This window comes from Cynocephalus volans, chromosome 5, assembly GCF_027409185.1.
Source record: "Cynocephalus volans isolate mCynVol1 chromosome 5, mCynVol1.pri, whole genome shotgun sequence".
Taxonomy (NCBI): Eukaryota; Metazoa; Chordata; class Mammalia; order Dermoptera; family Cynocephalidae; genus Cynocephalus; species Cynocephalus volans.
In genome coordinates, this window is record NC_084464.1 from 119,696,316 (window position 1) to 119,708,857 (window position 12,542).

At 39.7% G+C, this 12,542-nt stretch overlaps 1 protein-coding gene across 1 annotated transcript in view; it reads left to right on the top strand.

Moving 5' to 3' along the window:
* The window catches only part of SLC35F1 (solute carrier family 35 member F1), a 391,743-nt gene that overhangs the window by 287,657 nt on the left and 91,544 nt on the right, over positions 1 to 12,542 (top strand). The window lies entirely within an intron of this gene.

Below are 12,542 nucleotides of genomic sequence, written 5' to 3' on the forward strand. Positions count from 1 at the left end.
CTGTGTTTCCTATCTCTCTTCCCAGACCATAAGGTCTTTGTGCACAAGACTTAAGTCTAATTCATTTTCACACGGCCCATATTGCACTCATCAGTTCATCCAATGATTATTGTGTGCCTGCTGTAAACTATGCATGCACAACAGTCTTACCAGGCACTCAATAAATATTTGCTAAATAAAAAGATGTGACTCCAAAGAAGCAGGTGACTGACAAAAATCATTATGAAATATCAGTTCTCAAAGAATGCATGATCCATTGAAGAACAAACACCAGGAACATATGGACATACCCTTGAGGAGAACGGTTTTTGCCAAGAACATGTCATGCTGACTACAGCATTTTAATATTTTCATGTTGCTTATCCTTGTAGGGCTAGAAGCTCAAGTGATGTTAACAGATCATTATTATAATAAATTCCTTGTCTGACCTTAGCCAGAGTTGTGCACACCTGAGTGGAAAGGAGTTTGAGAGCTTACTTGATGCATTACCTAAATAATTGGATTTCTCTGGTAAGGGTATTAACTGTTTATTTTCTCAGAAAAAATTTAATACGCAGACATCCATGGATTATAAAAAGGAAACAGAACTGTATATAGTAAAACCTTCTGGGGTGGATATTATTGTTTTTAGTCAACCAGCATTCATTCACCCTTTTTCAACAGAAGCCCAACTTTTGTCAGGGGACAAAAAACTTGTCTGCCTCATCCCCTATCTCAGGCCATGTGGCTCTCAGGGAATCCCAGTTCTCACTCAAGAGCCAGATGCATGACTGAAGAGAAGACAGTGGAACATTCCCTCCTGGGACCATAAACCTTGTGCTGTGTCACTAGAGGACATAACACGAAACAGAGCAGAAGCAGTGGGAGGTCTCACATTCCATTTGCAGTGCCCTGATGGAAAAGACCATGCTCCTGGTCTTGACAGTCTGATTATCCAGTAGTCTTCCAGTCCCAGGAAGTGGGTTACTCAAGAGGTGTAGACTACAGAAGAATTCTCTCCAGTGAGTCCATCCCACATATGGCCATGAGAAAATTGGATAAGTAATATTCTCCCCAAGAGAAAAACTAGGGATAATGGAGGACAAGGGACAGGTGAAGCCATCCCCAAGTGGAACTTCAGTAAACTATTTTGGCTGATCAAAAGTGCTTCAATACCATGGAAGAAAATTCTCTACTTTCTCAAATGCAAGTTTTAGTGCAGTTTTCCTAGTCTCTCTTTCCCTCACTGCATAACTCAAGAGCGCTGGGAGTGGTTAAGCTTATTATTTAGAGGTTGTCAGATCTTTGGGAGCTTTTCATCTCAGTCTAACTGAGGGAACTGCTCATTATTACTCAGGAATTTTTGATTTAGATCTAAATGTTTAACACTAGTAATGGCAATTTCAGCATTAGACTTTAAAGAAGACTTTAACGTAATGACTGGATGAGACATTTAGTTGTTTCCCCTTTGTGAAGGGAGAGTGAACGAATTTTATTTCTAAGTGGACATTTCTGTAAATGTAATAAGGGAAGAGGATTTGAAAGGCTGTATAAGTGTTGAGAAACAAAAGGATAGATGAGAGCTGCTGTGGATTGAATGTCTCCCCAAACTCACTGAAGCTTAAATTGTGTCCCCCAAAGTTCCAGATATTTTGTTATAAGCAACAGAAATGGACTAATACAGAAAATTGACACCAGAGAAGTGGGGTGTTGCTTATAACAAATACTTGAAAATGTGGAAGTGGCTTTGGAACTGAGAAATGAGCAGAGGTTGGAGGAGTTTGGAGGATTCAGAAGAAGACAAGAAAACCAGGGCAAGTTTAGAACTTCTTAGAGACTGGTTAAATGGTGGTGAGCAGAAAGCTGATAGAAATACTGACAGTAAAGACCATTCTGAGAAGATCTCAGATGTAAATGAGAAGGGACTTAATGGAACCTGGGATAAAGATCACCCTTGCTATGAATTGGCAAGGAACTTAGATGCATTCTGTTTATGCCCAAAAGTTTTATGGAATGTGGAACTTCAAGGTGCTGAACCAGGGCATCTGGCAGAAGAAATTTCTAAGCAGCAAAGAATTAAGGAAGCTGCATGGCTACTTGTAGTAGTCTGTGCTGACTTATGACAGAAAAGACATGAGGTAAAGCCAGAATGTATTATTCAAAAGAAAGCAGAGGGCAAAAAATTGGAGAACTTTCAGCCCAGCCACAAAAGCAAGTGTGTACTAAAAGAAGGGAAAAAAGTCCTTGAAGGCATTTCAGAGATCTTGGAGGCTGTATCTTCCATTACAGGCCCAGAGGCCTAGTGAGACAGAATGGTCTCAGGGAACAGGCCTGAAGAGCTCTCTTTGTGCCCACTGCTCAGGGCTACCTCAGGAAGCTGCTTCTAGCACTGGCACCCCAGCTGCTTTGGCTGATCCAGCAGTGGCTAAATTGGTCACAGATGTGGCTGGACCCACAGCTTTGGAAAATACAAGCCAGAAGCCTTGGCGGCATCCATGTGGGGTTAGGTCTGAATTCGCAGAATTCCAGAGTTGTGGAAGCTTGGGAGCCTCCACCCCGATTTCAAAGGGATACATGGAAAAGCTTGGGGACTTAGAAAGAGATCTGCTTCAGGGGAGGAGTCACCACAGACATCCTCCACTAGAGCAATACCAAGCCGAAATGTGGGGTAAGAGTTGCAGCAGAAAAACTCCAACCATGCCATGTCTAGTGGAGCCATGAGAGCGGGACTGCCATGGAGTCCCCACATCTGTGGAGCTACCAGCATGGAACACCAGTCTGAGAGAGTTGAAGTGTGGCCTGGGAGCAGGAAAGCCATAGGAGCCGAGCTGCCCAAGGACTTGGGGAGCCAACCCCCACACCAACATGTAGAGGATGCTGAACATGGAGTCAAGGTACATGACTTGCCAGCTTTGAGATTTAATGCCTGCCCTGCTGGGTTTTGGACTTGTTTGGGACCTGCTACCCCTTTCTTTTGGCCTATTTCTCCCTTTTTGAATGGGAATATGTACCCTATGCTTGTTCCACCATTGTATCTTGGAAGTGGATAATTTATTTTGATTTCACAGGTGGGACTTTGAACTTTGGGCTTTTGAATTGGAATGAGTAAAGACTTTGCAGATGAAGTGGGTGTATTTGTATGTGAAAAGGACATGAGTTTTGGGGGGCCAGGGATGGAATGCTGTGGATTGAATGTCCCCCGAACTCATTGAATCTTAAATTTTGTCCCCTAAAGTTCCAGATATTTTGTTATAAGCAACAGAAACAGATTAATACAGCAGTAGACATGGAACATTTTTATTCCCAACATCAAATCCCCACCCCCCTTTCATCCTTCTCCTTTCTTAGAAAATGTATTCAGCACAAATGATTTAACACTAGTATATAGAGTGGTTTGGAATTAGATGTGGGTAGAACAGCTAGAAGACTAGCCCAATAGTTTAGGTGAGAAGCAGTGAAAGACTTAACTAGACTCAACACAGTGGGATTATAGAGGTGATACTGGGAAGAGCAAATAGAGAGAAACAGTGAGCAGGGATTCAAAACTGACAAGGCAAGAAAGAGGAACAAGTTAATGGTGGTTCTGAGGCTTGAGACTTTGTTGGTACTGTTAGCAAGAACTGGGAGTATAGTAGGAAGAGCGTTGGCAGGGCAAGGAATAATTGAGTTCACTTTTGAAAAACTAGATTCACTTGTTCACAAGGTATCCTTTTGGATACTTAAGAAGGCCATTGGCTATGTTGGGAGACATTTCAGTTTGGTGGGAATCACACAGACCTCCTCAAATTGGCTTGCAGGCTCATTGGCTTTGTGAAAGCCCATTGGAGCACAGGACCATGTCTGCATTGGTCATTCCTGGCATATGGTAGACATTAAATATACATTTGTTCAACCAGCACGTAAGAGACATTTGTGGTTTGGAGCCAGTCAACATCCAATCCCCTCTACTTTAGCTAGATTGTCCCTGACTTTCCTCAGGAAAATAAACTCTTTCCCTATGTCTGCATTCTTGGCGTAACTTTACTCGAAGTGCCCTGTCTCTCTCTGACCAAGAGCTGGGCATGTGATCCAAGCTAGGCCAATGTTTCTTTTTCCCCCAGGTCTTTGAATCTCTAATGGAGCGGGACAAACTGTAAAATCAGTTGGTCTTGATTTGTCCCAGCAATAGCATCTTGAAAAGACTATCTGTTCTTACTTACAACCTACCAGTAGATGTCCCAGAAGTCCTGATTCTTGATGATTTTCAAACCCAGTTCCCCAGCCTTCCGACAATTTCCTTTTCTAATTACAGCCACCACAGCTGTATTTGTTGATTTCAGTGATAAAAATCTTGATTTAAAAATAATCATTTAACTGTACTTATCCACATTCTCTCAGCAGTACGATTCTAAACCATTTACGACAATAATTAATCTAGTTGTCTTATAGAAGTAGATACCATAACTAACTTGGGAAATCTCCTAGTGTTTGGACACTATATATATATATATATATCAGGATGCAATTCATAGCTAAACTGGATCTTGCCTATGAAAAGTTAAAACCTTAAGTATTGACGAAGGAACAATTAGAGGTAGGATGCTCCGTTACATTATTGTAAACATGCTAGTACAAGTTAAAGCAAGTTTGGATTCATCTCAGCATGTTTTTAAATTCAGCAATGCATAAGGATGTACTCCAGTTTTGTTCAAGTTATCACTTCTCAGCTTTAAGTCCTTTCTCTCACTTAGCTCATAATTGGATTCCACTGTATTAATATCAAAGATCTAAAATTAACACGTTAAGGCATATTATAATTATTGTCACTGCACTAGCAATCATTTAAGGACTGTTGAGTTTTATTGTCTTGATCACAAAACAGAAAACTGATGAGAAATCATCCTTGTTTTGTGAGATAAGCATGCAGGATGTGTCCAGTTTGTGTTGGCAAGTTTGTGTCAGGGAGAAGAGAACTCTTGTACACCACAGGTGGAGTGCAACTTTGAGGAGTTATTTGGTTGTAGGTAGGAATGTGAAAAATGTGCATAGTCTATGAACCAGTAAGTTTGGGCACTAGTAAGTTTTACACAGGCCCAGAGATATGTTTATTGCAGCATTGTGTATAATAGCAATGATGGGAAATAACCTGTGTGTCCAGGGAGGAATGGATAAATAAAATGTAGCATGCTGTTCTGCAGCTTTTAAAAAATGAGCCAGATTTACTTGTATATAACATGAATAACTCACAAGCATAGTGTTGAGTGAAAAAAAAGCAAGAATCTAAAATGATGTATAGAATAACTAGAGTATGACACCAGTACTATAAATTTTATAAAACTCTTACAGAAACAAGTAATATATGCATATGCATACATTTGCATGTGTATGAGTGAAAAAACAAAAATAGTTTGTGAGTCAATTCATAAATTCCCAGCACTGCTTCTGAGAATGAGTAGAAATAGTATCGGGTGTGAAGGGAAGTGAAGACTTCAACTTTATATGGAATGTTTTGTTCTTATTTTACTTTGTTCTTTAAAATGATTTTGAAGGTATTTCAGAAAATTTTAAAAATTATCAGTTTGCTGTTGTGGCTACATTGGTGTAGCCAGGTAATTTTCTGTATTTTTCGTTTTTTCAAAACCAAAAGTCTTCTCAAGTCAACCACTATCTATGACACAAGATGCGTAATTTATGTATTCATTCTTCAAAAAATACACATTACTTTCTTGGTATGTATAAGACACTATGTTTAGTACTATAGGAAGTAACAGAGATGTATAAGGCATGGTTCTACCCTCAAGGATCTTGTAGCTTTAGAATTTAAAAGTTCCTACTAGGAAAAGTATGTGTGGGTTGGGGCATGCCTAACTGTGGAAATATTTTCAATAGGCTTATGATATGAAATTACTATAGTTGTCATGAAATTGCATGTAGGTGGGCTTTATGAAAATGTAACAAGAAAATCACCACTTACAAAAGATTAAATTAGAGTGTGATTGGCACTTCAAAAGAGAATTATTCCCTTTTTAAAAAATGATTCATTGTAGGCCTCTTCCTTGAACATATAAAATGTGATGGTATATTTTTTAAAAGTCTCCTTATGCCAACCTTTTTGGGCAACACATGCATTATGTTAAGTAAAGTATACCAATATAGGACAAAGACTTATCACCTGGAGTGTTTTCACTGGTATACAACAAAGAAGTCAAGCATTCATGGAAACTTGTAGCTGAGGCCCTTTATAGTAGCTCCGTGACCTCCTCTGGAGTTCAGGTGGATAAATTCATCAAACGTGGGCTGGAAACCCAGTGGGAAAGCATTCCCTGGAGTGTCTCTCCTTTGCAGCTGTCACAGGAGCTATTACCTGATATAACAGGGACAGTGGATGAAACATGCACATTATTGCAGGTGCCTCCAGTGGAGAAGGAAGGTGAAGAATGGTAAGCCGAATGCTGGCTCAGAGAACTTGCAAGACCCCACCACTGCTCTGACTAGAAAAGGGATGGATCAGTTTTGAAGGAAGGGGCAGAAACTAAAATACAGTCTGTTCTTCATGGAGATTTGAAAAAGGCAAAATCATCAGTGAAAGAAAAGGGAATTGATATGGGCTCTAGGAGGCACTGGAGGAATTTGAAGACTACTGATAAAGAACACTGCCCAGCAAGGCCTCTGCCTTTAGCAGAAACTTAGTACATGAATTGATTGGCTGAAGTCCTGAACTAAACACTGAATGCATTGCTTGTGCATGTGTCTTCTAGGGCATCAGAAGGAATGTGCATACACGGGAGGTACAGCTTACTAACTCTGAGGGTGGAAGTGGAGGCACAGGGCTCTCAAGGGCACTGCGCTTAGAGGATGGCTCAGCATTCAGTGTACTGGATTCTTTCTCTCAACTAACAAAATGCCTCTGACATGCTTTAGCACACTCTTCTCTCTACACTTCTTTTTCCCCAAGAAACCAAGTGTGATGTAAGAAACACCTGAGCAATTGCAAAGACAAAAAATGGCCAGCAGTATGTGCGTGTATTTGTGTGTGTGTGTGTGTGTGTGTGTGTGTGTGTGTGTGTGTGTTGGGGGTGATGGGGGGAGACAGAGAGAAAGTGAGAAGGGACAGAAATAGAAAGGTAGGACAGAAACACAGAGCATCAATGACATATTCTGTATTTCTTATGAATGCGTGAATTTTGCTATCTAGTTTCTGCTCCCTTCTCCCTCATCTCTCTTAAAAGTGATTGACTGATAATTGACAGGCACCGAATAGGTATTTTTATGAACAATCTGTGTCCCAAGACCTTTTTCTCCAAGGGCCTTGGTTATACTGTTCTTTGTATTATTAGGAGGTAAAAGAGATTCATAGTCTCTCTCCTGGGTCTGGTCACTGGCATTGTTGGCTCAGGCAGAGTGGACTCTGAGATAGAAGTCTCTGGGAAGGAAGCTATCAACCACAGTGCTCCTCGGCATTCAAACATGTTCTGTTCCTTGGGGATTTCTATATTTGGCCAGACTGCAAGGTATTGAGGTCAATGAAACAGAAGAGATCTGAAAACTCCATAGTGAATTTCCCCTTGCAGTCTTGTATCTCAAAAAAAAGAGGCAATTTAAAATACATGTGAGAAAAGAGTATTTTTGAAAGTTTTCAAAAACTAAAAGAAAAACCAAGAAGTGCTTTTAACTAATATATATTAAAGGTTATTTGCCTGCATAGATGAGATGGTCTTGTTGCTAGGCAACAGAGACACCAAGACAGTGGTGATGGCCAGGAAGGTGGAGGAGCTTGAGTGTTTTAGTGTGAATTCTTGTCACACTAGGAACCAGCTTACAAGCTTCTTCCCTAATGGGAAATGGCAGAAATGGAGATGTGATGGACTGAGAGAGGTGAAACATCTTAATTTTATTTGCCTAACATACCCAATTCTTGTGTGATGTTGTCATGGCCTGTTTATCCTAGTAGGGATTTTTCTAACTTTCCAGCTTGTATTTGTTGACTCTGTTAGTGGAAGGAATTGCAGGATCTCAGATACCAATGTCTAATATACTTAGACAACTACCAAGGACAGAGGCAAAGCTTGATTATCTTAACAGTGTGAATTCTGAATGAGAAACAAGGACTCGATCTATCACTCACCTATCAAAGGAATTTGGTTGTCACTTAAAAGTGAAATTCATTTGACAGGTGATGGTTGATGTCAAAGTATACTTTATATCATAGTTTTTTTCATAAAAGTATGAATGCTATTCATTTCAGGAACCCTAAAAATTTTGAATATTTGGTATGCATATTTTTATTCCAGATCACCATAGTCTTTACAATTCTTATTTTATCATTCCCACTACTAAAAAGTTGTATGGGAGGCAAAGATGATAAGTTCCTTCCCTCCACCCCCCCATCAAAATATATGTTGGAGTAAGAGAACAGAGGGCAGAGGAGCAGAAACAGTCAGGAAATAGTTGAATAAATTGTGGCAGAGGCATCTATAGCACAAGAAAGCCCATATCATAAGAATTGATGATATTCATTAACTGTTAATAATATACTTATTGCACAGGAATTATTTTCTCATTGTCTTCATTTGTAGGCATCAACATAATGAACACAGGGTAGCACTTATTATAGTATGATTTTTGAGGTTCACAAGACTGTGCATGTAACACATCTTAAACAGGGTAAAGTGGTAAGTGGACATATTATAGAACTTCAATTCAATCCAAAATAGTAGCTATGGAGATTTCCCATAGACTACAAGCATAATAATTTATAAGTCCCCTCCCATACTCACTCCCTTTCACACTGAATGGCCTTAAATTGAGTTAGATTGTGAAGTGATTCGAACGGAGTTGTCATGCAATGGCCTAAGGATCCAGTGATTTGGAAAAGCCAGTGTAGATGACTACAAAGAGGAGCCAAAACAGCAGGAAAAAAGTTCCCTGTAGCTTCATTTATCACCTGACTTCACTGATGAGTCCCAGAGTTTAAACAGATCATCACCTCAATCCTACTTCTACACATATACCAAAATAATTGAAAACAGGAACTCAAACAGGTATTTGTATATCAGTGCTCACAGCAGCATTTTTCACAGGAACCAAAAGGAGAAATATCCCAAGCGCTCATCAGTGGATGAATATGTAAACCAGATGTGACAAACACAAAGAACGGAACACTAGCTTTAAAAAGGAATGAAACGCCAATACATGCTACAACATGGGTGAACCTTGAAAATATTATGGTACATAAAATAAGCCAGACAAAAGGACAAATAATGTATGAATCCACTTATAGGACATACCTAGAACAGTGAAATTCACAAAGACAGGAAGAAGAGTGAGGGTTACCAGTGGCTGAAGAAGGGAGAGTAGGAGGCAGTGATTGTTAACAGGTACAGAGTTTCAGAAAGGGATGATGAAAAGGTGCTGGGTGTGGAGAGTGGTGACTGTTGCACCACAATGTAAAGGTACCCAATACCACTGAACTACTTAAAAATGGTTAAAATGATGCATTTTATGTTATATATATTTTATCACACGCAGAAGAAAATAATAATTGTTGGGGAAAAAGTGATGATCCTCTCACCCTAACTCAACACTTGAATTATTCCCGGCTGAAATCGTGCCCTTCTGCTTTTTCCTCTCTCACCTCAGGTTCAAACATACAACAATGGCACTACGACATGTCTTAATTTAGTCTCTGGTAGGATACGCAGGTCAGTTTAGTAATTTCCTCTCCTGGAAATATTACTTTCTGTTGCTTTCTTGAAGCATTATTTGTTTACTTGCTAAGGCCAGCTGCAGGCTGGGGGCATCACAGAGACATCAGGAGAGAAGTCCAAATTTCCCTGCCCTGTTTGGAGCTTGTAGGACAGATGGCATAGTACAGACAGCAGGTCAACAGACTGGAGAAATGGCCTGGTTTACTCTTAAGTAGAATGCAATTCCTGTGATTTTGGTTCAATTATACCAGACCATTGATGAGCCTAAGGTGCTGCTATCAAGGAAAAATGGAGAGACCTTCTGGGAACAGTAAAGCAAGGAGAATGGAGGAAGCATCAGTAGTGTTTATAGGCATGGTGCACCCAGCATGAGTGATTTAGAATCACTCTAAATGTCACTTGACACTATGCCTGTTCCCGGTCAAGTTTCCTACTAAGGAATTAGCAATGTTAACTTCATTTCTCAGCCAGGTGAATACCCACAACCTTCAGGCACCCTTGACTTCCAGCCATACTCTTACAAAAGATCACTGTTTCAGTTGAGTTCAGATCTAAAAATAGACTGGATTTGGTGGATTGAAGATGGGAGCTGGAAGGGACCTCCAAGTTTGGCCTTTGAATCCGATCAAGATGTAAGGAGCGAAGAAAGCAAACAAGGTGGATGGGATAACTTCAAAGAATAGTTTGAATTCTATTCCAGGTTTACATTAAAAATCATAATTTTAGCCTATGATTTCCTGTCTCCTGTCTTGACTACTAATTGGAAATCTAAAGAGTTTTCTTTTATTTATCTAAGTTCTTACTATTTATCTATGTCCTAAGGAATCCACAGACAAATGAAGCATCATATTAAAAGCTGTTGTGAAGCCAGTGATTTTGGGGACACATTCTGATCAATTTTGGTTCCTCGGGGTTCATCTCACAACAGTGATTGGTGGCTGTCACACTAACCCCAAGTCTTGGACTTGTATTGGTGGACTGTTGCTCTGTAGTGCTTGAGAATTATTATTGTACGAGCCATTCGCTGTGTCTTGGACACACTAATCTTCCAATTCTCAGAGGTTTACATCCATCAGTGGGCACAAATCCAAGAACAGAACCCCTTTTCAAGGAAGAAAATTCATATAGATCATTTTATTGTTTGTTGTGGGTTGAGAAAAATCATTATATTGTAAAGTGGACTTTTTGGAGGGCGTATATTGCTATAAATTTTAATATGGATCATCAGGTTTCGTAGAACATTGACAATGCATGTGAGTGGAGTCACTTGGCACTTAATAAATAAATGAATAAAATCTTTGGAAAATTTAAATGTCCCTAAGAAGTAATATGTAAATGTAGTAGAAGATTATAAAATAGAGACCTTAGGTTTTATGAAATATATCCGTATTATACATGTCTCAGGACTTGTTTGTAATAAAAGGTCAGTAAGTAATTGTTAAACAGATAATATATGTTCATAAAAGTGTAACAGAAAAGGGATTATAAAACAGAGGCTTTGCTTTCATTAAGTTTATTACCATTCAGGACAGAAGGTATACACGATGCAACATTTTAAAAATATAAGAAAGGGCTCAATTAAATTCCTAAATCAATAGAACGATAAATAAGAACTGTACAAATTCTGAGGAAAAGTCAATGTGGGTCAAATTGAGGAAATTTCTCTGAGGAGGTAGGAACTGGGGGAAGGCTTCTAAGAGTACATTTGTGGATAAATAGCCCCCGCCACTTCCCTGGGCTCTGAATGGCTTAGAACAGATATCGGATTTATTCCTGTAACACAAGTTACCCTGTCAGCTGGTTCTAGTTTCCAGCCGAGTAGGTAGCAAGCCCTCAAGCAAAATGTTTCTGAGAGAAATAGGCCCAACTCATTTATTACTTTAAATCAAGATTGCTGAAAGGTAATCAGAGACAAGCAGCATCACAATTTCTGAGACGCTTTTTAAAATACAGATTCCTGAGCCCTGGATGAGAGTGAAAATGTCTGAGATGGAGCCCAGAAACTGGCCGTTTTAAGAGCTCTCCAAATGAATCTAGTGTACACTTAAGTGGATGAACCAGACTAGACAAAGCTGGGGGAAAAATGGCAAAAATCTGATGTGGCCAAGAAGTAAATAAACATTTATATAATTTTATAGATATAATCTTTTACATAATCTTATATAATCTTAGAGATAACAAATGTTTTGTTTTACTTTGTGTTCTTCCTTCCAGTGTACTTTAAAATTGTTGGATGCCTATGTATGCAGTGAAGGCTGTTCCCATACTCTGGAAGCTCACTGCACTGTGGCCTGTGAAATCTGTGGTGAACTGTGGCCTGTGAAATCTGTGGTGAACTGTGGCCTGTGAAATCTGTGGTGCACTGTGGCCTGTGAAATCTGTGGTGCACTGTGGCCTGTGAAATCTGTGGTGCACTGTGGCCTGTGAAATCTGTGGTGCACTGTGGCCTGTGAAATCTGTGGTGCACTGTGGCCTGTGATGTCTGTGGCTCCCACTGTGTTTGCCACATAACATAGGAGCATTCACTTGAGGTGTTAGCTTTGGATTTGGCATCTTTTCTTCTCTTGGTTCTTGGCAGTCACAGTTTAAACCATGCCATATCTTATAATTGTGTTAGATACTACTGTACTCAGCCTTAATAGTATCTACCTAACTGAAGATAGCACTACCAACCCTTGAGAGGTGATTTCTCCACCAGGGGCATTATAAAGTTTCAGTAGTTGATGCAGATGCTACAATAAATGAACAGAAGGTTCCCAGTAAGGACTTTTGTGGTCCAAACATAGACATACTTTGTGAATGAAGCTGCAAGGGCAGGGAATGAGTTGGCCATTAGCACAAGGACAAGGCACTTCCACAAAAACAGAAGTGAACAAG